Here is a 26,298-nt window from a genome sequence, read left to right as displayed (position 1 = left end):
ACCATATAGTGAAGGTAATCAAGTGTAGCCCAAGGTTAAATGAAACTATCGAAATCATCTAAAAATAAAGTCGTGACTCGATTCCATAAGTACGGGTGCGGTAGGACAAACCACCAAAGTGAAACTCAAAGTTCAAGAGGGTGCTAAACGCGGTTGTGATGTGATAACATCGCCGGTACTGCTAGTTCAAAACCTCGTGTGAGTGATAACTAAGAGCGTGTCGGTAAAACGCAAGCCCATTCACCAAAGGTAACCACAGGTGATATCTACTTACATTTGAAGAACTCGTACCGGGCGTTCATTACCGCCGGTTTGGAAAGCTGTTAGCTACTGGTAAAGTGTGCACGTATTCTATAAATGCCGTGAAATTAGTGAAAATAAAAGTTGGACTAAGGTAGAAAGAAATCTGTGGTCGCCATCTTGAAAAAGTGTGAAGTGAAACTGATAGAGTAAAGTACAAACGAAAATAATCAATCATGAGATAAGTCAAACAGATTATAAAGACATCAATCAGGGCAATGTAAGAGGAAGCCTACAATTCAATCTGAATTAACTGTATCATGACATAAGTTAAAGGTAACAACTAAATTCTGTACGATCATTCATCCCCATGGGTTTCAAAGTTTCCAATTTAAAAATCCAAAAGTTCTCTCGTTTCAATAAGTTCTTGTTATTGTCCACCCCTTCTCTCTTAACCACAATTTCAAGAATGGTAAACCTCAATTGGCTGACATTGTGTGAAGCTTCACAGAAGTGTGCTGCTACTGTGGATTTCATTTGTTTGTTGCGAATGTTCGATTTATGTTCGTTCAACCTGATTTTCATTTTTCTCTCTGTTTTCCCAACATAACCACGTCCGCAGGGACATTTCAGCAAATAGATAACATTCATTGTATCACAAGTGGCTGACACACGTAATCTGATATTGTATCCCTTACTTGGATGAGTAATGATGTTTCCTTTTATGATATTATTGCAGTGGTTGCAATTGTGACATGGTAATGTTCCATGAAAGGTTTCAGTCGTTTCAATCTTTTTGGGTTTGATCATGTTTCCCAAATTCTGGGCTCTTTGGTAGGCGAACAAAGGTGGTTCACAAAAAATGTTATTGAATTCAGTTTCTTGAGATGGTATTATCCAATTCCTTTTTATGATGCTTTTAAATGCTCTGCTTTTAGTGGAATATTTTGATACTATCACCATTCTGGTGTTATCTTTCTTGGTTGTTTTCATTAGTAAATCTCTCCTTTCTCGTTGAGCACATCTCTGTTTTGCATCATCCAAAATGTTTTGGGGATATCCTCTATCCCTGAACCTTGATTCCATCTCATTGATTCTAATTTCCGATATCTCTGGTTTAGATACTATCCTTTTGACTCTTAACATTTGCGAATATGGTAAATGTTTCTTCAAAGGAATGTTATGAAAGCTGTTATGGTGCAACAAGTTGTTCCTGTCAGTTGGTTTACGATAGATATCGGTCTCAAAATGGGAACCTTCTTTGTGAACATGTACATCTAAAAATGTGATATTGGTGTCATTGATCTCTGATGTAAATTGTATCCGTTCATCACGTGTGTTAAGTTTGATGATGGCCTCCTTAAGTTCAATTTCTGTGCCAGTCCATATAATGAACATGTCATCTATGTATCTGAGTATTAACTTTGTTTCAGACTTCCATGGTTCTTGGGTTAAAATGTGTTCTGTTTCAAATTGTTCCATGTACAAATTCGCATACACGGGAGCTGCCGAATTTCCCATGGCAGTCCCGGTTTGTTGTAAGTAGTATTGGTCTTTCCATTTGAAATAGCTATGGAAAAGGGTGAAATGTAATAGTTCCATCAAGAAAACTTTAAAATCCATGTCAAGATCAGTGTTCAATAGTGTGCGCTCAATGGCTTCAATTCCATCTTGGTGTGGTATGGATGTATATAAGGATTTCACATCCATGCTGCATAATAGTATCCGCTCATCCTCCGTTATTTCAACTGTGTTTAGTTTTTTCAAAAAGTGGGTCGTGTCCTTTACAAATGTCTTCATCCTCATCACACTGGGTTGTAAGTACTTGTCAAGCAGTTGACCAATGGATTGATGCATGCTTCCAATTGTTGATACTATCGGTCGAAAAGGAGGGTTATTAAGATCCTTATGTATCTTCGGTAGCATATGTATTGTGGGGCTTTTGGGATAGTTTGTGGTCAAATTTTTTTTTGTCCTTTCGTTGATTACTCCATCATTGTATGCTTTGTTGATAATATTCTCCAAAACTTTAGAAAAATGTTCTGTTGGATTGTGATCCATGGGTAAATAGACTTGAGTGTCTCCTAGATGTGTCAGCCAATTGAGGTTTACCATTCTTGAAATTGTGGTTAAGAGAGAAGGGGTGGACAATAACAAGAACTTATTGAAACAAGAGAACTTTTGGATTTTTAAATTGGAAACTTTGAAACCAATGGGGATGAATGATCGTACAGAATTTAGTTGTTACCTTTAACTTATGTCATGATACAGTTAATTCAGTTCGAATTGTAGGCTTCCTCTTACATTGCCCTGATTGATGTCTTTATAATCTGTTTGATTTATCTCATGATTGATTATTTTCGTTTGTACTTTACTCTATCAGTTTCACTTCACACTTTTTCAAGATGGCGACCACAGATTTCTTTCTACCTTAGTCCAACTTTTATTTTCACTAATTTCACGGCATTTATAGAATACGTGCACGCTTTACCAGTAGCTAACAGCTTTCCAAACCGGCGGTAATGAACGCCCGGTACGAGTTCTTCAAATGTAAGTAGATATCACCTGTGGTTACCTTTGGTGAATGGGCTTGCGTTTTACCGACACGCTCTTAGTTATCACTCACACGAGGTTTTGAACTAGCAGTACCGGCGATGTTATCACATCACAACCGCGTTTAGCACCCTCTTGAACTTTGAGTTTCACTTTGGTGGTCTGTCCTACCGCAACCGTACTTATGGAATCGAGTCACGACTTTATTTTTAGATGATTTCGATAGTTTCATTTAACCTTGGGCTACACTTGATTACCTTCACTATATGGTTTATTTATGTTGTTCGCTCCGTCACTTCACTCGTTTTTCTTTACCTGTTGCTTGATATTACTATGAGAGAGTATTTTCACCGTTACGTTAAGGACTTTTTGCATATTCTCTGAGTATTCCTCATACATGATCATAATTAATAGAATTTTCAGAAATCCTGTCCCCGATGAAGGCTACGAAGCTGAAATGCATTGGACAGTATGACATTGGATATATATTGGATGTTATTGTTGATTTTCGTTGGATTAATTTGAAGATTTGAACACAAAATCAGATGAAAGAATAAATAAATCTGAAAACATAAACATTTTTGAACTCATATTGTAAAAATTATCACTTAAACTTTACAACCCATATGTTTGGGACCCGGCTGTGACTAGGGGACGTCACCCAATTCAGGGTCACGCTTTCTCATTTCCTGTTTATCAGTAATCCTAGACGGAGAGTACACCCTAGAGCACGCAACAACGGATTAATTTCTATTGAACTTCAGTGTGCAAGCGTGATACACTTTTTTTGCCAAATACAGAATTAGAACATGACATTTAAAGCTTTACAGAAGGGAAGTCCAGTCTTCCGTTCGGTTGAGACACCCTGCTCTCTTGCTTTATTAAACATACCTAGGAGATATGGGGCCACTTTACTCACAGTGCATTTAAAGAGCTCCACTGGCAGGCCATTTGGTCCTGGTGCCTTCCCTGCCCGCAGATCCTGTATGGCGCCTATTGCGCCTATTATTTTGTCGGTTGTTATGTCCTTCTCAATGTTTTTGCTGTTTTCTTCGGACAGCACCGGCAGTCTCATTTCCTCTAGCAGTTCGCAACAGTCTGTGTCTGTCCTAACGGGGTTGGACTCATATATCTCCTCACAGTAATCTGCAAAAACCTGTGTCATGTCCCCCCGGTAGTGTGCGTGTGTCCGCCTTTGTCGCGTATTTCTGCCACCCAGCTCCTCTCCCTGTCTCTCTTTTCAAGCCAGGCAATCATTTTATTGGGTTTATCTCCCAGGTCATATACTCGTCTCTGCGTTGCCAGCGCAGCCGATCTCGTGGCATTATTCGCCAGGTCTTGCAGTTCTTGCCTTTTGAGTTCTAAACTGTGCGCTAATTCCTTGTCAGCTCTCCTGAAGAAATCAAAAAACCTTCTTAGGGGTCCCACTGATACTTGGTTCTTTTAAACCAACAAAGAAGAAATTGGCACAGAAGCTGAAATATAAAATTTACATCTATATTAACCTCAGATGAGTCAGACTACGTCACACAGAAGCCTTAGCAACTGAATGAGACAGTCTGAGAAGTGCAGAAAACAGAGGCCTTATATATGCTTAGGGTTACATAGTCATCATAAGACCAAGGGGCAGACCTGGCACATGTAAGCATGCGAAAATGACTAAGATGGGCATACAAGATCTGCTTGCTCAACAAAGTGGGAGGAGAGTTTCTTATCTATACAGCAGCAAAAATAGCCTGACAGTTATACTAGAGAAGCAGGTGCATTCTACTAGCTAGGCCCTTCTGGGCATGTGCGAAGGTGGAAGATGCTAAATATAGTTTGTTTCTAGGCAAGAGCAGTCAACACTAAGGGAGGACAGAGCACACGGCGAGCACGTGGCAGCACATGGAAAACACGATGGCTGCCAGAAATACAAAATGGCATTCACAAAATGGATAAGATAACTTCTAAATACAGGATGGCTTCTGCTAATGCAAACCCATTGCGGTCAATTTACAACACTCCCACCTTCCAGAAAGCTTGCCTCAAAGAGTACAGGGTGCCTCAACCCTCCCCTCATTTCCCTGGAAGTAGAGTTGTGCCCATTCCCGGACTTTTTGAGTATGTTCTTTATTCTTAAAGAACCATGAACTCAGCCTGGGTGGTAATGTGTAAGTTTGAGTCCGTCCCCTCACCATTACCTCCACTGGAGAACAGTCGGAAATACCTCACGGACCAATTTGGGCATTGGAAAACCACTCTTCCCCACCTCTGTGTGTCAGTATGTGGTCCAGCCATGAGTAACTACAGTGGGCAGCTGAGTAAAAGGTGTATTGGTGAGTGCGGGGGTAATGCAACTGCCAGAGATCTGTCAGGCCCACAGCCACCACGAACGAGCTAAGCGGCTTCACCCCTCTCTCTAGTTGATACGGTTTCCCTATCAAGCCCCGGGTCAATAGTAGAGTTCATGTCATCGCCCAGCACCAGTAGTCCAGGTGGAAGTTCGACCAGCAAGATCCCCAGCACTGCAAACGCCTCGAACCACACCGGCGGTGGAATTTAACTTGAGACAATATTGATTGCGTGCCCTTCCTATTTCCCTGCAAAGGCCACTGACCTTCCCAGGGGATCATGCCATATATTTTCTATTACCAAGGGAAGACCCCTCTTGACCAGTATCCCCACTCCTCGTGACCCGGTTGTATAACCAGCACGGGCAACCAGCTTATATCCATATCCATCTAATGCACGGTATGTGTGGCCTTATGGAAAGCGCTTGATCGCATTGCGAAAATAATAACACAGTGACCTGTGGAAGATATGCGACTTCAACACCTTGCAATCCCCACTTTTATGTAACACATCCTGTACATTCATTTACAAACATGCATAAATTACTGTACAACTAATTTACAAGTGTTGATGTAAAGCTCTCTGACACCCAGCATTGGGATGAGTAGGCTTATGTAGGAAAAAACAGTGGTACTTAAATTATTTCAACACCTCTTCCAGGGAAGTAAGATCTATATAAATGCAATTTGCTTTGTGCAAATACTGGGAAAGACCAACCCATCTGACATTCTTACAGTGCATGGGTATATCCTAAAAAAGGAATGAACAAAGTGAAAGACTGCCTCTCTTAGGTATGTGTGAAGAGCTAACAAGGTCTTAGCCTTGGTTTCCCCTCCGCTTCATTTGAATCTGTGTGAGGCTCCTGACTGCTCCAGCCAAGAGACTGGAACAAAATGAGGCCTGATGCCCCCTCAAATTAGATCTTTGTTATGGGCCCAGCAGGAGTCCTAAATAAGAAAGCTCTGTCTCCCCTGCACGTTGTTGCTTGTTGCAGATGGAAAGCAGACAAGGTGCAGGCGCTGCTGAAAAATCCCCGGTGTCTGCTAATTACACCGGGACGAGTTCAGCACATTGTTCAGTGGGGCCCAAATTCTTGGGAGGGTGGATGGCGCTCGCCCTGTGAAAACAGTGGGTGGACGCCCGACTTGTGACCTGCATGTAATGGTCTGCATTTGGGCAGGGACACTGAAAGCATTAGGGGGTCGGGGATTTACCTGCACACCACAGTTTGCGCGGGGTGAGCAGGGCCGGTTCTAGGAATTATGGGGCCCTGGGCTGAAAGGGAATGTGCTTCTGGGTCGGTACCCTGCTCACAGCTCCATCCTGGGCGCCATTTTGGTATGAGTGGGACGGCCTTGTAAAGTCGAAGAGAGCAGTTCCTGGATCAGAGATTATTGCTTGGGGTGCAGTGCTGTGGGATAAGTCACCGGAGTGGGCGCCAAGGCAAGAGAAGGGTATTTCACAGCAATGGCGGATGAGGTCCGGGAGCACAGGTATTGTAATTTTATTTATATAGCGATTACTATCCCTGTCAAGGCGTCGAAGTAGTGTCCTTCCGTCATCTTGACCAGCCAGCCCACCCCCCCTCTTCCCTTAACCCTTAATGTTGCAAAGTAAGTGTGAAGTCTCAAATAGGTAGACTGGAGAGTTGAAGTCTTGAATACGTAGACTGGAGACTTTAAATTAGATTAATATAGAAGGTTTCATGGTGAACACCCCAGGGAAACATTTGAGTATTAACATTCCTAGGCAATCTATAATATAAACATTAATGTATAGCACCAAGCATAATCTATGAAGAAAACATCCACAATTCAACAAATAAAATGGCCAAACAAATAATGAAAACGTAGAGAAAAGTGTACCAAACACATAATGTATTAAAAACAGATACACAATGTTTTTAATATATTATGTGTTTGGTATATAATGGTAATATTTGAATTTTATGTAATTTTTACTTGACAGACATTTTCGTGGCAATTCCTGAAGAAGGCGTGTCAACACGCCGAAACGCGCGTTGAAAGAGTATTATAAATTAATTTGTGCCACTTTTTTATGAAAAATATGTTTGTATGTATCTGTATGAGATAAATATCTAATTTTTTGAAATGTGTATTGATGTATTATGTATATCCTATTTTTAGGATTTTTTAAGTACAACTATTAAAAAACTGTAAACCTTTGTTTTTTAACACATTTCTCTACGTTTTCATTATTTGTTTGGCCATTTTATTTGTTGAATTGTGGATGTTTACTTCATAGATTATGCTTGGTGCTATACATTAATGTTTATATTATAGAGCAAGGTTATAAACTTATACCAATTCAGGATGTACAAACAAAAATTTTAATATATGTGACAAATTTACAATGACTAAAGAACTTTCTGGCGGGGTTTGAGAAGGAGGGAATTAGTTCTGAAAGTGCCTTTGGAATAAAAGAGATTTGAGGTCCGCTTTGAAGATCTGGATGGAGGTGATGGAGGTGATGGCACAGAGCGAAGGAGGAAGTGAGTTCCAGATTCTCACCGCATTACCTGAGAACGGTTGTGCCATCAATTTTTCCCTTTTGAAGGAGGGGGGCTCAAGAAGGTACTTTTCCGCATTCCGAGACAGTCTTGAGCCTCCAGACAATTTCAGTTATTTGCCAGATTGCAAGGGGAGGAAGAGTGCACAGCTTTGTGGGTGATGCACGCCGTTTTGTAGATAGCTCTAGTCTCGATGGGAAGCCATTGGAGAGAAGACAGGATAGGAGTGATGAGATCACTTTGTTTGGAACCTGAGATGAAGCAAGCTGCGGAATGGAGGACGGATTTGAGGGGAGAGAGGTGAGATTTGGGAAGGCCAATCAGAAGAGAATTACAATAGTCCAGTCTGGAGAGAACTAGCGATTGGACCAAGGTTTTTAGGTCATTCTCCGGGAAGAAACAACAAATCCCCCATAAAAGGCGCCGCTGATAACGTGCGCTCTTGGCCATGGAATTGATGTGTTAGATTAGGTTGAGTCTTTTGTCAAGTATGACACCTAAGGATTTAGCGCAGTCCACAATTATGGGTTTACTGTTAAGTAGATTCAACTGATCCAACCAGGATTGAACAGGAGGCGGGAGAGAGAGCTAGATAAGAGGAGGAATTCCGTTTTGGAGGGATTGAGAATGAGTTGGTACACTAACATCCAGTTGTAAATAGCGTTGAGAGTAGAGCTGAGTAGTGAGAGATCATGAGGGGAAGACACCTTGAGGTATATTTGGGTGTCATCCACATAGAGATGGTAGAGGATTCCAGATTTGCTTAGGAGGTTCCCTAATGGTTCCAGATAAATATTAAACAGAGTGGGAGCAAGGATAGAACCTTGAGGGACGCCTTGACCAACCACCAGTGGAGATGAGAGACTGTTTGCAATCTTAATCATTTGGGATCTGTTCGAGAGGAAAGAGGCAAACCATTTGAGTACTGTGCCTTCCACGTCCATTCTCTGATGAAGAATGTTCAGGAGGTTGTTATGATTAATTGTGTCAAAAGCTGCATAGAGGTCAAGAAGAATCAGAAGGCACGATTCCCCTGATTCGAGAAGATGTAGCGCATCATCGATCACTTGCAGCAGGGCTGTTTCAGTGCTGCAATTTTGAATAAAGCCCGACTGGAACATGTCGAGGAAATTATTGTCCATAATGTGTTGGGACAGTTGTTTGGCAACATATTTTTCTGTGATCTTTGAAAGAAAAGAGAGATTGGTGATGGGGCGGAAGTTATTGAGGTCATTTGCCTCTGCAGTGTTTCTTTTAAGAAGGGGGTAACCTGTCCTGTTTTGAGGACAACTGGGAGGGATCCTTGACTGAGGAAGAGATTGACTAGCCTGGTCCAGTAGGAAAGAGTGTTAGTATAGAAATCAATGGCGATGCCACTGGGTATGGGGTCAGAAGAATGGTTGGAGGGTTTGGTTTCGTGGATGCATTAGAGGAGCTCAACCTCCAAGATGACGGCAAAGTTCTGCCAGCTGACTAAGGCTTTTCGCTCCTCAATGGGGGTGGGGTGGGTGACCTGTTCCACCAGAGATTTTACCTTTTGATCGAAGAATATAGCGAACTCAGTTGCTTTATTTGAAGCATCCTCAGGCTTGATGGTTTGGGGAGAACAATTTGGGTTTTTGATGAGGTCAAAAAGTTTTTTGGGTCTGTTTTTAGCTGAATAGAGGAGGGATCTGAAATGAGATGTGTTTTCCTGGAAGATGTACTGGTGGTATTTGGATCTTGCTGAGCGTAAAAGAGAGAGGTTGGGGGTGGATGGAGAATGTCTCCAGTGCTTCTCCAAGATTCTGAGGATTTTCCTTTCGTCATTAAGAGCTTTGTTGAACCAAGGAGCTGATGGGGTGGGTCTTTTCCTTTTGCTTTGGAGTGGAGCAATCTTGTCGATTTCGACTGCAAGGATTGAGAGGCAAAGGGGAGTGAGATTGTTGACATCCGTATTGGGGTCTAGACTAGGAAGTGAACGCATAGAAGAATCACATAGAATCTCAAGACCAATGTTTTTTGTGTTGTGGAACCACGTAGAGGCTCTTTTAGGTTGGCCGAGAGTTAAAATGTGAGAGTGGTGAAAAAAGTAGGGAATGAGGAAATGGTCAGACCCTCAAAAAGATTTAAAAATAATTTTGTGCTCAACAACGCCCCCCTCGAGCTGGTCGAGTCTTTCGATTATCTTGGTGTCCGGATTAACAGCCGTATGACCTGGAAGGATCATCTTTCCAAAATGTTATTAAATCATCGGAGAGTATCCGGGGTGACGCTGAAGGAGCTCCGGGAATCAACTAGTAAACCGGTCTCCCCAGCTATGACCATCTATGAGGGACAGATTCTTCCTGCAGCACTTTATGGCTCCGAACTTTGGGGGTTTGAAGGGGTTTCAGATTTGATGATAGCGGAAAACAATTTTTTTAGGAAAGTGGTAACTCTTCCCGCTTCCACCCCAATGATCCCACTTAGATTAGATCTGGGCAGGAAAACAGTAAAGGACTTGGTGAGGCTACGCCCGTTGCTCTTCTGGTCCCGGCTAAGAAGAACTGAGGAGCTCGCAAAGTATGCAGAAGGGCTGGACGAACTACTATTACTGGACACATGTAAAAGAATAGGATGGTTAAATAAACTGAAAGAATTGGCTTTCAGCTTGGGTCTAAGAGAGGCATGGGAGTCGCAATCACCACCACCCAAAGATGTTATTAAAAAACTGTACTGGGACTGGGTACAGAGCAACGTTACGAGGACTACGAATGTGGGCTCACTTACTGACCAATTTTTGTCAATTAAGTGTGTGCGAAAACTGGAACCCTTTCTCGACTTAATAACCAAACCGTTGGATCGAGCGCTGTACCTAAAATTGCGATATGGGACGCTCCCCGTTCATGACTTTACGGTGAAATGGACGAGTACAGATGCCCGCTTGCGTGCATGCCCTGGCTGTGCGGCCCCAAAGGAATCGGTGGCTCACTTGTTTTTTGCCTGCCCAGCCTACAAAGGGGCGCGGAAATTCTGGTTGAAACCCGTCTGTAGGGAACTAGGGCTGAGGTGCCATAGCCAGGCACTACGCGTCCTCTCTACAGATTCTTCATCTGCCAGTATGATCTGTGGGGTGGCTAAATTTTTGGGAAGCGCATGGATGACACGTTCCCGCTTACTGAAATTACACTCCGGTGTTTCCACAAGCTGAGGACGAATTTACTGTTAGCAATTAATTAATGAGTGAGGTGTCTATGATTTTACTGTATTTTATAATCTTTTACTGATAATCTTAAAATGTTATGTATATGTATTCTTTTATGGTGACAATTCGCCGAATAAAGATATTCAAACTGTAGAAATGGTCAGACCAGTCAACACGGATGGGTGAAGCAGTGGTAATCTGGTTTGATTTGGATATCACAAGGACCAGAATTGAGCCCTTGGCGTGTGTAATTTCCGAGCAATGTTGGGCAAGATCGTTAGCTGAGAGAAAGGTTGCAAGCTTGTTGGCAGCCGAGTCTTCCACGGAGCCCCAGTGGAGATTGAAATCACCTAGGAAGATCTACTTGTCGCTTTGTGAATATTGATCACTAATGAAGTCGATGAATTTGTCTATGAAGGAAGAGAAATTACCAGGCGGGTGGTAGATGATATGGAACCTGAAGGGTGAGCCATGCTGAACTTTGAGTTCTAGGGAAAGGCATTCAAATGTGCGAAAGAGGGTGGTGGGAAAGGTTTTGATTTGGAGGGCGTTTCTGTAGATAATCGCAACACCTCCCCTGATCTTGCCTGTTCTGTCGTTTCTGAGGATAGAGTAGTCAATAGGTAATAAAAAAACAAAAGAAGTGTGAGAGGAGTCATTAAACCAGGTCTCAGTGAGAAATAGCATGTCGAGATTGTGGTGACTGATAGTGTCAGAGATTTCCAGTTTGTGTTTGTTTGCAGATCTGCAGTTATGAAGCATACAGTGTAGCTCTGCTCTAACGCAACTGTTTTGCTGATGTGAGTGTCTGGACTGATGAGGGGGATAGGGATTAAATTCTTGAATGAGGGTGCCCCTTAAGGGGGAGACTGGTACGTTCTGAAGGAAGAGATGTTCTGAATGGCAAATTGAGTAGAGTTGTTAGGAGAGGCGAGTGGAGGGGAATTGACATTGATGGTCTTGTAGGTAGCCAATAAGTTGGTGATGTCTGTGGGGGACAGATTGTGGTTGGTTCTATTGGGGCGCTGGAGCAAGGAACTCCTCGGGAGGTTATTAGGAGGGGGGATATCCTAGCACATAAGAGTGAAATGGACGCTTCAAGCTGGGAAATGGAAGAGATGAGAGAATAAAGTTTAGTTTTCAGAGAGAGGTGTGCTGAGCAAGGAGTGAAGGGTGGCTCAATGGTTAAGGGAGAGAGTGGCCTAGGCGACGGAGGACAGGAGGAGGTGGGGGACCGTGAAGAGTGTTGGGGTTTGAGGGTCGAAGGTGGTGGAAGAAGTGAAGTAGGCGAAGGAGGACAGTGGGCTGTGGGGGACTGGGGAGACAGATGTGATGCAAGGGTCTGAGGGGGGGAAAGAAGGTGGTAGAAAAGAGTGAATGGAGTTACTGTGATATTTTTACTGGTGTTGAGCAGAGGTGAAGAATAGAGATCACACATAGGAGGAGAAAGTTGAGAAGTAGAAATGGATGGCTGGAGGAGGGGGGGGGAGGGAGTGGGGTTATGGGAAGGCCATGGATACAGTGAGATGAGAGGAGAAGGGGCTGAACAGGTAGAAGATGGAGGGAGGTCAAATGGAGGCCATAGGAGTGGGGAGAAGAGAGAGGGTGCAGGCCAGGTGCCATGGGTAATGAAAGGTGAATGTAGGGGTAAAGGCACCAGGCGGAGTGGGGGGGTTCGAGCAAAATGAAAGTTGGGGGAGGAGTGAGGGACTGTGCAGTCAGAGGGAGGGAAGAGGGAGGAATTACCAAGAGGGGAAACAGGGTTGTGATGCATAGGGGGGAATGTAAGATGTGGAGAGATAGGAGGTGTGAGATCAGTAGGAGGGAAGATGATGGGATTACCAAAAGGGGAGGCAGGGATGTGAGGCATGGGAGGGAGGAGAGAAGGTTGAAGAGAGATGGGAGAATTAGGAACAGAATTGAGGGTACGAGGAAAGGGGAAGAGCGGAAAGGGGTGAGGAGAAGAGGGGAGGGAGGGGGAGGGTAAGGCGAGTTGATTGGTAGTTCAGATTGTAAGAAAGGTGAATTAAATAGGGGGAAATGGGAAGGAATAATGGAGTAAGGGGGTGGGAGAAGGAAGAGGAATAATGAGGAGATGCAGGATGTAGAGGTGAAGTGAGGTGTAAAGCAGATGAGGTAAGGGGGAGATCCCGGTGGGAAGGTGTCAGAATGGGAGGGGAGGGAACGAGAGAAGGGAGGGATAAAGGGTCAACCTGTGACTCTCGGGAGAGCGGTCTGAAGGAATGTGTGGGGGTCAAGGGGGGAGAAAGGGAGAAGGTAGACGAACTAGAAGAAGAAGAAGAGGAAGAATCTAGAGAGATAGTAGTCGCAGGGTGGGACAAAGGGAGTGGAGCATGTGGTCAAAGAGAGAGACAGGATTCAGAAGCTTGGATTATGACAGTGCCATTGTTATAAAGAGTAACGGTGAGATAGCCATTAAAGCGAGTGGAGGGAGTAATTTTTAACCGCTTCCCTTGCAGAAAAGAAGAGGAGGAGGAGATGTTAAAGGAAATGGAGAAGCTGGAGGACCAGGAAGGGATGTCATTAGTGAAGAAGATGAAGTCATTTTTAATCTTCCCTAGGCACCCATTATGGTTGTTCAATGATGTTATGCTTGAACCGTTTAGCTTGTGCTTTGGACATATAAGGGGGATAAATTACTTTGAAGCAATTTATTCCAGACTTAATTCGACTGGAAGCCATGATAAGGAGATGAGGTGAAGATGTGGTGTGTGGACAGAAAAAGGGGCCACTAGAATAGTAATGGGGCAAAGAGGTGAACAAAGAGGGGTGTGCAAATTCCGGAAATCAATAAGAATGAAACCAATAGGAGTGAGGTCAAGTCAGGACCAAAGGTAGATACCCAACAAGGCTAGAAACAGGTAGAAAGGTACAGGGGAGAAGCAGCATTGAATCATGTGTGCATACCTCTTTTGTTTCTAATAGAGGAAGAGGAAGCACCAAAAGGGTGGTTGTCCAATACAAGATGGCCATCAAAGATTTTACAGCATTCCTCTTTCTGTACTAAGCATTGCCTGGTGGTAAAGGCCGCCATCTTAGGGTCAGGCATCCAGGTTCTGGGCATTAGGGGCCTGGAAAGGGGGAAATAACATGGATGGTTGGGGTGTGGAAGCACCACAGAGGGCACATCAGAAAGTAAGCGAGTAATCCACAGTAATTCCGTTTAACCACATCGCTGCTAAGGCTTTTCCCCTCCTGTGCTGGGACCTCATCAGGCCCATTGATCATGACGAGCTCAGCTCGTCATCAGCACAGCTCAACCGTGCTGCATGACGAGCTCAGCTCATCATGAGCATGGAAGGGGATAAAACCCCCAATCACCCCCTCTGTGAACACATTGTCTGAAGGGACAATAGAGCGCTGAATCTTCCCAAAGTACGCAGTCTAACCCCGCATCGGGGTTAGACTAATCATGCCTTTTAGTGATGGAGCCCGCATCACCACACTAAAATGCATTAGTCACGCATTACAGCTCCTCTGGGACCGCCAATAGGAGCTCAACAAGCTGTGGAACAAACAAGCTGCCAGCGTGCCTTACTCTGGCTGTGCTGACTCTGGCTGCACAGAGCTACTGCTCAGTGAGCCTGGATGGAAGGGGGGAGCATTACAAAGTGTTAAAAGTTGCTAGTTACAATTTCACATGGCTTCTGTGATTTGCAGCAAGACCGGCCTCTGTGGGCCACGTGGTCATGCATTGGTGTGTCAGTGAAGGAAAAAAAACATAAACAGGGAGATTCATTCGGACCCAGCCTCATGTGGACCAGTGTCTGTTCTTTTCTGGCACCGCTGACCACACACTGTAGACAGTGAATGTCCCGCTGGCAATGGCAGGTCTTTGTTTTATTTTATATTCCCGTGTGGCTACCCTCCCAGCTCTGAGGTGGTGAGATTGGGCTGGCAGTGAGTGGGTACGGTGCACAAGATCCTTTACCCCCTCTGCAGCAGGCCCTCCAAACACAATTTCTGATGACCGGACAGATTTATTGTGGTTGACTGGAAGCCAACAACTTCACCCTCACCTGCAACCCTTGGTCGTGTGTGTTGGGGGGATAGGATAGATGGCTACTCTGGCAGCCGAGCGCACACTTTAAAAGCGCTGGCCTGCTGACCTGGCCTGAGTGGACACTACTGCATGGCTGTCGCACCAGTAACAGCCCTGAGCGGTAACTGCAGCCCTAATGTGACCGGTTCACAGTGAGACCACTGCAGACAAGCCCCACGCAGAGCGAGGGTACCAGCAGCAGCAAGCAGCCCTGTAAGAATGCAGAAATCATAGCTGGCCAGAAATAAGCTCAGAGCTGCAGTGTGTGAATTAGCGCCCAGTTGCAAAACCATCCCAGCAGTGTCCGTGTGCAGCGTGGCCCTGACAGCAGCGACATGAGTACAGGGGTTCACGTTTCCCTATGTTTGCAGGGAGCACAGCAGCAGTCATATAGCACAGGGCCAGAAGGGCAAGACGTGAGCAGCACTGAGGTTAGAGCTGTTGATATTTATTTGTCTTTAGTTAAAGGTGTTCAATATTGTATTCTGTAACTAACTTGCTCAGTGTCTGCTGTTTCATTTTTCAAACAGCAGTAAGTATTCTTTCTCAAGTAGACCAATTACGTGTTTTTTTCAGGTTTGAAAATGTAACCCACTAGTATAGCTGCCTTTCAATCCAATAACAGTTTGTATGCAGGGACAGGATACCGGGGAAAACAAAGCTACCTGTTCCATAATACGTGTTGGAAAAAAGTCAGGACTAGTCGGTGCTGCACATAACATGTGGGAGGCAGATCAGGAAAAGCAGATTCATTTTACATTTCTTGAAAAACAGATCTAGTACTTTTTAAAATAGGTTTAGTTGATATATCATGTACATTGCAGTTTATCCCTGTATGGTGTTTTGTTGTCTATATAGTTAAGATGTTTGAGGAATATTTGCAATGTCAGACACCTTAGTGACGTTTCGGTTGAATCCATACGTTTTGAGTGGTGTGATGTCAGAATACCTGATGAGGTAGCAAACTAGTTTGTCCACTTGCTCTGGAGGGTAGCTTATAAACTCGAGGTGTCTGGTTCAAAATCTGGTAGTGCCGACTCTGTCTTTTATCCACCAGAGGTAAATAAAATAAGCACTATAGCTATAATTGTAATTTCTTATATGAGATAGAGGCAGATGTGTAGGTCTTAGAGGAAGCTGTGGTGGGGGGGCTTTTTTTGGGGTGGCGGCACTTAACTAAAATAAATATAAATAAAACCATTTACCTTGAGCTCGCCGAAATTGCTCACTTCAAGTGAGCAATTTTGGCGAGCGCAAGGTAAGTGGTTTTCTATTTGTTTTTCTTTTATTTTGCCTCGGCACCATCTGTTACCTCCTACCCCTTAACCCTGCCCACCACTCCCTTATTTAATCCACCTTTCCTGCCACCTGATCTCCTGGTTAACTTTCCATACTTTCCCCCTCCCCCCTTCTTTTCTTCCCTACCTGTTCTTCCCCTCTCCTTGTACCCAGAATTCTTCACAACCCCCTCTCTTCATCCTCCCATTCCTCCAGTAATGCTGCACGATCCTCTATCCCCCCTCAGTAATCCCTTCCTTTTCCCAGCCTCAGACCTAGCAGAACCATATTCTTTATTCAACTACCCTCTAGTCCAATCCCCCCACTCTCCCTGGTGCCAGTCCCCTAACATTCACCTCTCCTAGCTTATGGGACCATTCCAGCCCCTTCTCCTCTCTTCTCACCAAACCTCCTGCCATTCTATGACTCCCCTACCCGCATTCTGGCATCCCTCCTTGTTCCTCACCTGTCGCCTTCTAAATATGATCTCAATTCTTCCCCTCTATTCAACACCAGTAAAGATAACTCTCTTTCCACCTCAGTTGCACCAACAACCTCTCTCAACCACCATCTTTCTCCACCTTTTATTCTTGCACCCCAATACCCCCTTGCACCCCTACTTCTCCATGTCCTCCCTCGCCAATTGCACTCCATCCTGTATCCATCGAGCCACATAACATTCCGTGCTCAGCCCTACTCTCTCTGGAAAATAAATTAGGATTTCAAATCTCCTCTATTTCCCAGCTTGAAGCTACCATCTCACTCTAAAGCACTAAAATATCCACCTTTTCAAAGAACCCAATTCCCTTGGCAAATACTCACTTCCCCAAACTCCAGAGGAGTACCTTTGTTGTAACGTATCTAGGGCTCTAGTGTAATTTTCCCGATTCATGCCCTTATATAGGTATAACTTATCATATCTTTACATAGGCATAAGAATCATAACCATATTTAGACACAGCCAATGCAGTCCAAATACGGCATGGCTACTTCCACTAAGCTCCTAGAGTACAACGAGTTCTTGAAGACAACCAGCCCTCAGCAGCCCGGGACTTCCCTCTCCTTCAGTATTGATTTTTCCCAGAACTCCTGGAGCGTGTAAAGAACTTCGAGTTCTTAGTGACGTTATTATGTCCAACCTTACGTCAAACTCGGCACCTTCCCGGTATAAATATACCCACATCTGCCCTAGCAAACACACAGTGGTTTTGGAGCAGATCGACTGAACTACTTGCCCGACGCCCTGCTGTAGCGAGTGCCGAAGGAAGCCGACCCTCCAACTGGCGCACTGCCGAGAAATCCAGTTCCAGTGTTTCCCTGCTACCCTTGCGGGTTACTGGGAGATCGAGTCCTGAGAGAGAGATACAAGACCTCCTTCATTCTATAACCAAGGTACGAAGCTGATTAGACCCTTAGAGAATTCTTGGATAGATTCTTGGCAGAAACTATTTAACTCAAGCACACCTCACTTACTTCTTCCCTTGTACTAGGCTTAGGTTAGGTACACCGGGATAGGCGTATTTTAGATGCACCAGTTGAGTACTTTTAGTCATTATTTATCTTTTTTTCTTTTTCTTTTTTTGGAGTTCAACCATCTTTATTTAGGTATACACAAGTGACACAGCCTCATACCTACAACCCTGGGGCCGGTGGCATGTCCATCAGTTGCATTAGAAATTCTCAAGTTAAAGAAAGTAGAGATAAAGAGATAGTAACACAGCCTTTATACCGGCAACCCAGAGGTCCGGTGGCAAGTTTAGAATGTCTGTAACACTTATATCACACTCATGTATTTAAATAAATACCAGATCTCTTTGGTAGAACAGTTTTACACACTTTTTTTTTTTAAACCAGTAACCTAGTATAAGACCCAACAAAAAATTAACAGCAATCACTACTCCACAGCACTCTCACTCCCATCCCACATTTTCAAATTGTGTTACCTTGTCTACCTTGACATTTCTGCATTATTTATTCACCCACGATCGGATAGTGGACGGTTTTGTAGATATTTAATTAGATACTGCCAATAGTCTTTGGGTCGAGAGCTAGCCGGTAGCTCTTTTTCATAGGTTGCTAGCGTGTCTTTGCAGTAAGTTAGATCTTCTAACCAATGCCTTAGAGTAGGCCACCTTGAGCCATTCCAGTTGATAGATATCCTTCTTTTTGCCATCAGTAGCGCTACCACACAGAACTTTCGTTTATGTGCTCTTATTTTTTGCGGAACTAGTCCCAGTAAGCATACCCTTATGGTACAGTCAACAGGTGTATCTAGCATGATGCTCAGCGCTTTTGTCACCTCGCCCCAGTATTTCGCTATTTTCGGGCAATGCCATGCAAGGTGAATAAAGTCTGCTCCCTCCGCCTTGCATCTTTTGCATCTTGAGTCCGGAGCTAGTCCATATTTATACAACCTTTGTGGTGTGTAATACATTTGGTGTAAGTATTTATAATGAATTATTCTTAAATTGCCATTTGGAGTTAGCATCTGAGTCAGCATACATGTTATGGTCCAGTCATCTGTTTATTATCTGTTCAGATGTTGCGTCATTCCATTTTTGTCTCGTTTTCTCGGTGGTTTCTGCTATATCATCCTGCAGTCTGGTGTATAGCCTAGATACCATGTGAGCTGCTGTGGGTGCTGTAATTATGTACTGCAAGGAGGTCATTTGTGGAGGTTCTATTGGATATGTTTTGTACAGTTCTTTTATCGCCCTTTGTAGTCTGTAATAAGTAAAGCTAAACAGTAGTGTGGGATTACTTATGTAGCTCAAGGTCTCCAGCGATCTAAATTGGCCCTCTTCATATAGGTCACCCATTGTATCTATTCCGACTTGTTGTGAAAGTCCCATGCCTACTTCCTCTTGCGTTACTGAGATTTCTGGATGATTTGTCAGAGGCAGAGCGGGTGCATATAATGGCAACTTCCCTGCTTTCTTGCCCTTCAAGTACCAGGCTGTGTTTGTTGCATCAATAGTATTTATATCTCGGGAGTGCAATGGTGGTCGTTTGTGTGGTAGGATTGCCAGTAGGGGGATGGGTTGAGCATCACCTGTTTCCACCGCCACATGGGACATGAACGGGACCTCGTGATACCAGTAGTGCGCAAATTGTGCTTGTGCACATAAATAATAAAGGTACAAGTCCGGCACCTTAAACCCTCCCTTCGAATAGGGCAGTGTAAGTGTTCGTAATTGCAATCTCGCTTGCTTACCCGCCCAGATTAGTTTGAGCACCAGTCTAGTTATATTACGAAATACTTCCATTGGCGGCCTGATAGGAATATTGTTAAAAAGATAAAGAAATTTGGGTAACAGTACCATCTTTACTATGGCAGTTCTGTCCGCCAGCGAGAGTGGCAACTTATTCCAGCGGCCTATTTTCTCCTCTAATTCCATCACGACCCTTCCATAGTTTGTAATCCAGTTCCGGATCTCTATGAAACCAGATACCCAAGTAACTCGTAGGGTCTTCCCGCCATTCCAGTGGGTAATCTAGTGCGAAGTGAGTAGTGCTGTCTGTCAGTGCCAAGATTTGTGATTTTGACCAATTGATTTGCAGGCCTGAGTGTTGTTCAAATTTGATATATTCCCGGAGTAAGGGATTAAGGTTTACATCTGGGTTTTTTACATAGAGCACCATATCATCCGCATATAGGGATATATGCAGAGGTCGCGTAGGGAGTTGGATAGCAGAGTAATGGTGGTGCTGCCTAATTTTGCATGCTAACGGCTCTAGTACCAAGGCGAATATCATTGGCGACAAGGGGCATCCTTGCCTAGTCCCTCTGTTTCTTGTGATTGGATCTGAAATATAACCATTCACTTTTATGCGGGCTGTTAGGTTTGTGTAGAGCATTTTTATCCACTGCATAAATATGAGCGGAAATCCCATACAATGTAGGACTGCATGCAAATATGTCCATTCTATCGTGTTGAAAGCCTTTGCGGTATCTAATAGTACCGCCGCTGCTTTGGTATTAGGTGTCAGGTAATGTGATAGTGCAAAAAGCGTACGTGTGTTGTGCATCGTGGATCTTTCCGGTATAAAGCCCGATTGATCCGGTCTGATCAGTAGTGGCATTAAGGGTTTGAGCTGTGCCGCCAGTGCACTCGCTATGATCTTGGTGTCAACATTCATTAGGGATAACAGCCTATAAGAATCACAGAGTTCTGGATCTTTACCCGGTTTTAGCAAAGCAATCAACATTGCTTCTCGAAGTGATCTTGGGAGGGACTGCTGCTCATGTGCTTCACCGTACATCCTGACTAAGTGTGGTGCCAATATATCTGCAAATGCCTTATAAAATTCGCATGTAAAGCCATCCGGGCCTGGTGCTTTCCCGTTAGGGAGGGCTTTAATAGTGTCCGTGATTTCCTCAACTGTGATGGGGCGGGACAAATATTCTCTGTGTGCATCTGAGAGCCACTAGTTCAACGTCTGCCGTGTAGTTTAATATATCAGCTGTTGATACGTTTAGGTGAGATTCGTATAGTTGGCCATATGTGAGTTGGAATTCATTCAGTATGCCTTCTATGTCATACCTCGCTATGCCGTCTGAGTCTTTAATTATGTGTATATGTTGTGGGGCATGTCCAGTGCATATCTTTTGAGCTAGGGCTCTTCCTGGCCTACCACCCTCTCCATATGCCCTTGCCAACCCCCGCTTCGAAACATATTTTATTTTATCATTTGCGTAATTCTGATGTTCTGATAGGGTCGTTTGTATCTCTCCTAATATAGTCCAATCCCTGGTTTGGGCGTAGCGCTGCTCTAATTCACCCAGTTTAGTTTCCCTGATTTTTAACTGTCTTCGGATGTCCTTTAGAATACCCGCATTAGTACTGATGCATGTACCTCTAATCGTCGCCTTAAACGCTTCCCATAATAACCCTTTGTTCTCCGTGGTGGGTGCATTTAGTTCAAAATAATCCTCTATTGCTCTGTGAATGGTATCAGTAAATGTAGAGTCAAGGAGCGCTGCGGCATTGAATCGCCAGGCAAGGGCAGGGGGGGCTATAATGTGGAAACTGCAAGGAGAGTAACACTGGGCTGTGATCAGATAATGTGCATGGCAAGTGTTTGACGGAGGCGGTCCACAGCGAGATCTCATTAGTTCCTAGCCAATAGTCGATTCTCGACCAGCTATTGTGCACTGCAGTTACGTGTGTGGCTTCTAGGTGGCCTGGATGACGTGCCCTCCAAAGATCTATTAGTCTCAGATCAGTGATGATATCGTGTCATTCCGCAAGTGCCCTTTTGTGTGTTTCTGTTGTGTTCGGGGAGCGATCTAGTCCATCTTTCAATGCTATGTTGAAGTCTCCTCCCCACAGTAAGTTTCCTGCTTGTAGGTCAATGATAGTATGCCAGAGAGTAGTATAGAACCCTGGGTCATCTGTGTTTGGGCCATATGTGTTTATGAGCGCTATTTTTTGGTTCCGAAGATGCCCAATCACTATGATATATCTGCCCTCTGCATCTTTTAATATCTTTGAGGCTTGAAAATTGACCCCCTTGCGTATCAGGATACAGACCCCCCCGTGCATATGAGGAGTAATTTGAGGTGTACACCGCTTCTGCCCATCGTTTGCCCAGCGTAGTCGGTGCTGTTAGTGCAATATATGTCTCTTGGAGGAAAGCTATGTCAATTTGCAGTCTAGTGAAGTATGCAAATATTTGTCGAATTGTTTTGGGGTTATTCAGACCTCTAACATTCCAGGTGATAAAGTTTAGTAGTTTTGTCCTCATTCTATCAGCAAGCTAACTGTATACATCTTATCCTTGTGAAGTACCTTGTCTCATGAGTACCATGAGGTGTCAAGTCAAGTAGTACCAAGAAGTTAATTATTGCATTTTCGACATGTGAACCAGAGTTTGCAATGCTTCTCAGGTGCAGTGATCTATAACAAACATTCCCAAATTCCCACACCCTCCCTCCTCCCACTTTAGCAACCCAACCCTGCCAAAGCCAAGTCCCTAAGTCAAACAACCTTAGAAACAAACTTGGTGTGGGGAACACCCTCGTAGGGGGGCCACTAGGTGCACACATCTCCATCCACATGGTGGATGTGGACGGGCACGTTACCATCATTAGCAGATCGCATAGCACAGTGCTTCAAATTAATGCATTAACAGTGTTTTCTTTTTTTTTCCCCTATTCTGGTTTACAGGTCACAATCTTTCATGATTGTACATAGCAATTTATGAAACGACATTGCTTTTAGGAAGTGTGTCTTTATCCTCACAAGTCATTGCATAGCAGTTCTAAGACAAGGCTTCTCTTCAGCCCCCCGTCAGTCAGTGCAGTCCATATATCTGCTCCAGGTACAGCACTTGTGTGGCTTTAATTAAGTGTTCACAGGTACATGTAGCATGAGCTGCCCAGTCAACCAGGTCCTACATCAGCCATCAGAATACTCAGTACCACAGTGTTGCTACACTGGTGGCTATCACTTAACGCAAATAGTCTGTACGTCAGCATGTTAATCAATGTGGTTTATACACAAATGAAATGTTCGAGGCACTTCCCTTACTTAGTTAGGAATGACACATCTTTACCTGTTTATGTTCATTCAATCTTCCTCACTCTGTTGCTCTTCTCGACCCGACGTTTGTCTCCGTTTTCCTAGCTTTTTGATAAATTCATGAGCCGCCTGTGGCGTGGGGAGCACCGTTGAGTGTCCTGCATGTGTAACCTTTAGTTTCGCCGGGTAAAGCATAGAGTATTCTACTCCCAGATCCCGTAGCTTCTTATTCGCTGAGTGGTATTCTTTGCGTGCCATTTGGACAGCCATGGTGTGATCCGGGTAGAATGCTAGTTTATTTCCCTGATGTGTGATGTCTCCCTTTTCTCGAGCCCGCCTTAACACCGCATCCCTGTCCCTATAGTTCAGCAGATGGGCTATGATGATACGTGGGGGAGCCCCAGGTTTCGGTCGTGGCGCAAGGGATCGGTGGGCTCGCTCCACCAGGAACACCGACGAGAAGTCTTCCTCTCCAAATATTTCTTTGAGTAGTGTTTCCACATATTGTTCCATTTTGCCCGTGTTTGTCGATTCCGGCAGGCCTGCTATGCGAATATTGTTGCGCCGTGATCTTGCTTCCAAATCCTCCGCCTTGCCGCGCAGCACTTCCAACGTTTTCTCCATGTTGGCACAGTTCTTGGTGTTGGTGCTGGAGGCGTCCTCCACCGCCGATATTCTCGTTTCCGCTTCCACAAGCCTTTCACCGTGTTTGTCCATTTTTTTAGCCATATGGTCCACTCTCTGCGTTAAGGTGTCTAGCTTACCATTCATTTCTTGCAGGCTGCGTTGTATGGCTCGCAGCACCCCTTCCATTCCCGCGCCCATGTCGTTTTCATTATCTCCGTCTGTTTCCGACGCATTGGTGTTGTCTTTATTCTGTTTTCTCGCTTCAAATTGCAGTTTTGTTTGCTGTTTTTCCGGTTTCCCCATTGTGGCTGGTTAACGTGATGTGCTACTACTTAAGCGCGGGGCGGCATGGAGAGCGTGTCCCCGTCTGGTCACTGTACTCATTCGGTGTTAGGAAAAACACTGGGATCGGATCGTGTTGCTTGCGCTTGCGATGCCAGTAGTGACAGAGTATAGTGTCGGCAAGTTGGTCACAGCTTATATTTTACTGCCTATTTCCCTGCGCCGTCTCTGCAGAGGCAGTGTACATGGTATCTTATGGCAGTTCCTTTTTTCTTTTTATATTTTCAATCCTCATGTGAGTCATTCGTGGTGAGCTTGTCCGACTTGGATCCGCCAGGTTGTCGTTTGCTAGTGTGCCAATGCAAGTCTATGAGTTCCTCATGCTATTGCGCCCTATATCTAAAAGTTGCTACAGTGGCGCAGGTTATTGACCACGCATCAGAACGGCATGCACTTATGCCCGTAACATTGGTTATCCCAGCTGCAGATCCGTCTAAAGCGCGGGTTGGTATATTCTGGCGTAGCCGGCGCTGGGGCTCTGACCTCCGCGTAGCGCGTTTCAGATGCACTTCGCGCTTCTCCCTCCCTTATGGGCTCGCCGTTCTTGTCCCTTTACTTAGCGCACCAGGCGATCCGAAAAGCGGCTCGGGGCTGCAGCGGACATCGCTTTTATACATGCGGTTGTTCAGCTACTTGTGTGGCCGTTGTAGGAGCATTTCTCCGCCGCACCTCGCCCTCCGTATCCCTGCGTTCCAGCGCGGCCGCCATTTTGCCATTTGCGAGCGCCCCGTGGAACGCACAGCAGTTGTGCACTTACAGGCTGTCGTTGGTGCCGCCTGAGCACAGTGTTCCGCTGTCCCAGTGTCGCCTATCATTCGAGGGCCATCTGGAAGCCTGAGCTCGACCGGAGCATTTGTCTGGCGGTGTCAAAGCTGAGCTCAGCGTTAGGTCGCGGGTGCCGCCATTTTGGATCTTCAGCCGCCGTTAGGATCCTTTTAGGTCTGTACTTGCATTTGTAGACAGTTTTGGGGTACGCCAATCCCTTCCAGTCGAGCCGCTAGTGTTCCGACGCCTGTTGTGTAGAACTAGGGCACTTTTGATAGGTATTTCACTGCGGTATTTGCGTTAACATTCACCCGTCCGGCGGAGCTGTCTCAGAAGGCAGCCATTCCGCAGTGCGCCCTCTAGAGCCCCCTAGTCATTATTTATCATTGGATGTATTTTATCTATTTTATGTATCTCATGGCTTAGAAGCCATATAAATGCTTTTACAGTATTATTTCATAATACTCCTTTTACTGTACGCACTTTACTACATAGCAAGTATTACGATTGTAGCAAATCACTTCTCTTGCATGAGAAAGCAGACTGCTCAATAAATAACCTTATAAGTTAAAAAAATTAAAACATTAAGACATTGGAGGCGTGGCTAAGATGGCGGCGTGATCGGTCGCAGGTCCGATCCCGCCCGATTGTGCCCTGCTGCATAGCCTGATCTCCCTGACACACTCCGGTCGGCGGATCTTTTCGCGGACACTTTGCTGGACCCTCCGGTGCCCCGCTCGCCGTCACCTGTGCCGGGCCGGAGCCCAGTGACGCCGAGGACTGCACACCACAACCGCAAAATGGCGACCGCCATAGCCCTGTGAGAGCCGGCGCGCTCTTTCTCTGCGGCCCGGAGAAGACCCGGCGGCCGTCCGGACATCAACTGGCAAGCTCCCGATGTGCCCGCGAGACCCCGGCCCCCACCTGCAAGCCACCCCCGGTCCAGCTGCCCGGCCGACGGTGTAGTGTATATCGGCCGGGAGCCACGGGAATAGACTCCCCGGCTTTGGGCCTACTCGCAGCCCCTGGAGGGATGACCACTCGGGGCTACAAACCGCCCAACAGTGACCCTTCTGGCCGGCACCCTTTTGAGCTCCACGGTGTCCTGACTGCCAACCCCTTTGCCGAGCGGGAGCCCGGAGCCCCCGAGGACTGTGCACAGCGGCCGTAGCATGGCGGCTGCCCTGGCCCGGTAAGAGACGGCGCGCTCTGCCTCTATGGTCCCACACAACTCCTGCGGCCTGACAGGGCAACCGCGGACCAGATCCCAGTGAGCCCACGAAGCCCCAACCCCCACCTGCGAGGCGCCTTCCTTCCTACGGCCTGGCCGGCGGTGCAGTGTGTGCCGGCCGGGTAACATTAAAATCGACCCCCCGGCTTGGGTCCTACCCGCGCTGCCGGAGGGCAGTTCACATGAAGCCAGGGAGATCCTAGCAGAGGGGCTGCCACAACAGCGCTACAGGATTGGAACTACAGCACCCAGGCTGACGGAGAGCACTGTGGCAGCGCTCCCCTGTTTGAAATTGGGCCGGACCACTGGGCCTGCCATGGTGGGCTAAGAGAGAAAAGCCCTACGGACCAGGAGGCACCACGAGACTGGAGCTGGCCGACATTCTGCACCTGTGCCACTGCGTGAGACTGCCACACCCAGGTGAGGAGTGCTAAGGGGGGCATTGCCACGAGACTCGGGAGGCACACCCGAGCCCCCGGCGTTTGGGTTCCCCTCGCCACGGCTTGCTTGCCACGAGTGGGACGGGTCCACATTCACACCAGACCCCGCCAGCAGGCGTCACCACGGGGTTATGCACTCAGACCCTTTAGTGCACACCTCCATCACCCACCCTCCACTTTGTCCCGCTGCCCGGTGGCTCCCTGA

The 26,298-nt window shown here is 45.7% G+C and overlaps 1 protein-coding gene across 1 annotated transcript in view; it reads right to left on the bottom strand.

Annotated features, from left to right (window-relative positions):
- The window catches only part of IDUA (alpha-L-iduronidase), a 2,362,715-nt gene that overhangs the window by 151,793 nt on the left and 2,184,624 nt on the right, over positions 1-26,298 (bottom strand). The window lies entirely within an intron of this gene.

Source organism: Lissotriton vulgaris, chromosome 3_1, assembly GCF_964263255.1.
Source record: "Lissotriton vulgaris chromosome 3_1, aLisVul1.2, whole genome shotgun sequence".
Lineage (NCBI taxonomy): Eukaryota > Metazoa > Chordata > Amphibia > Caudata > Salamandridae > Lissotriton > Lissotriton vulgaris.
Note: the sequence above shows the minus strand (reverse complement) of the source record. Positions and strands in the feature narration are given on the sequence as shown.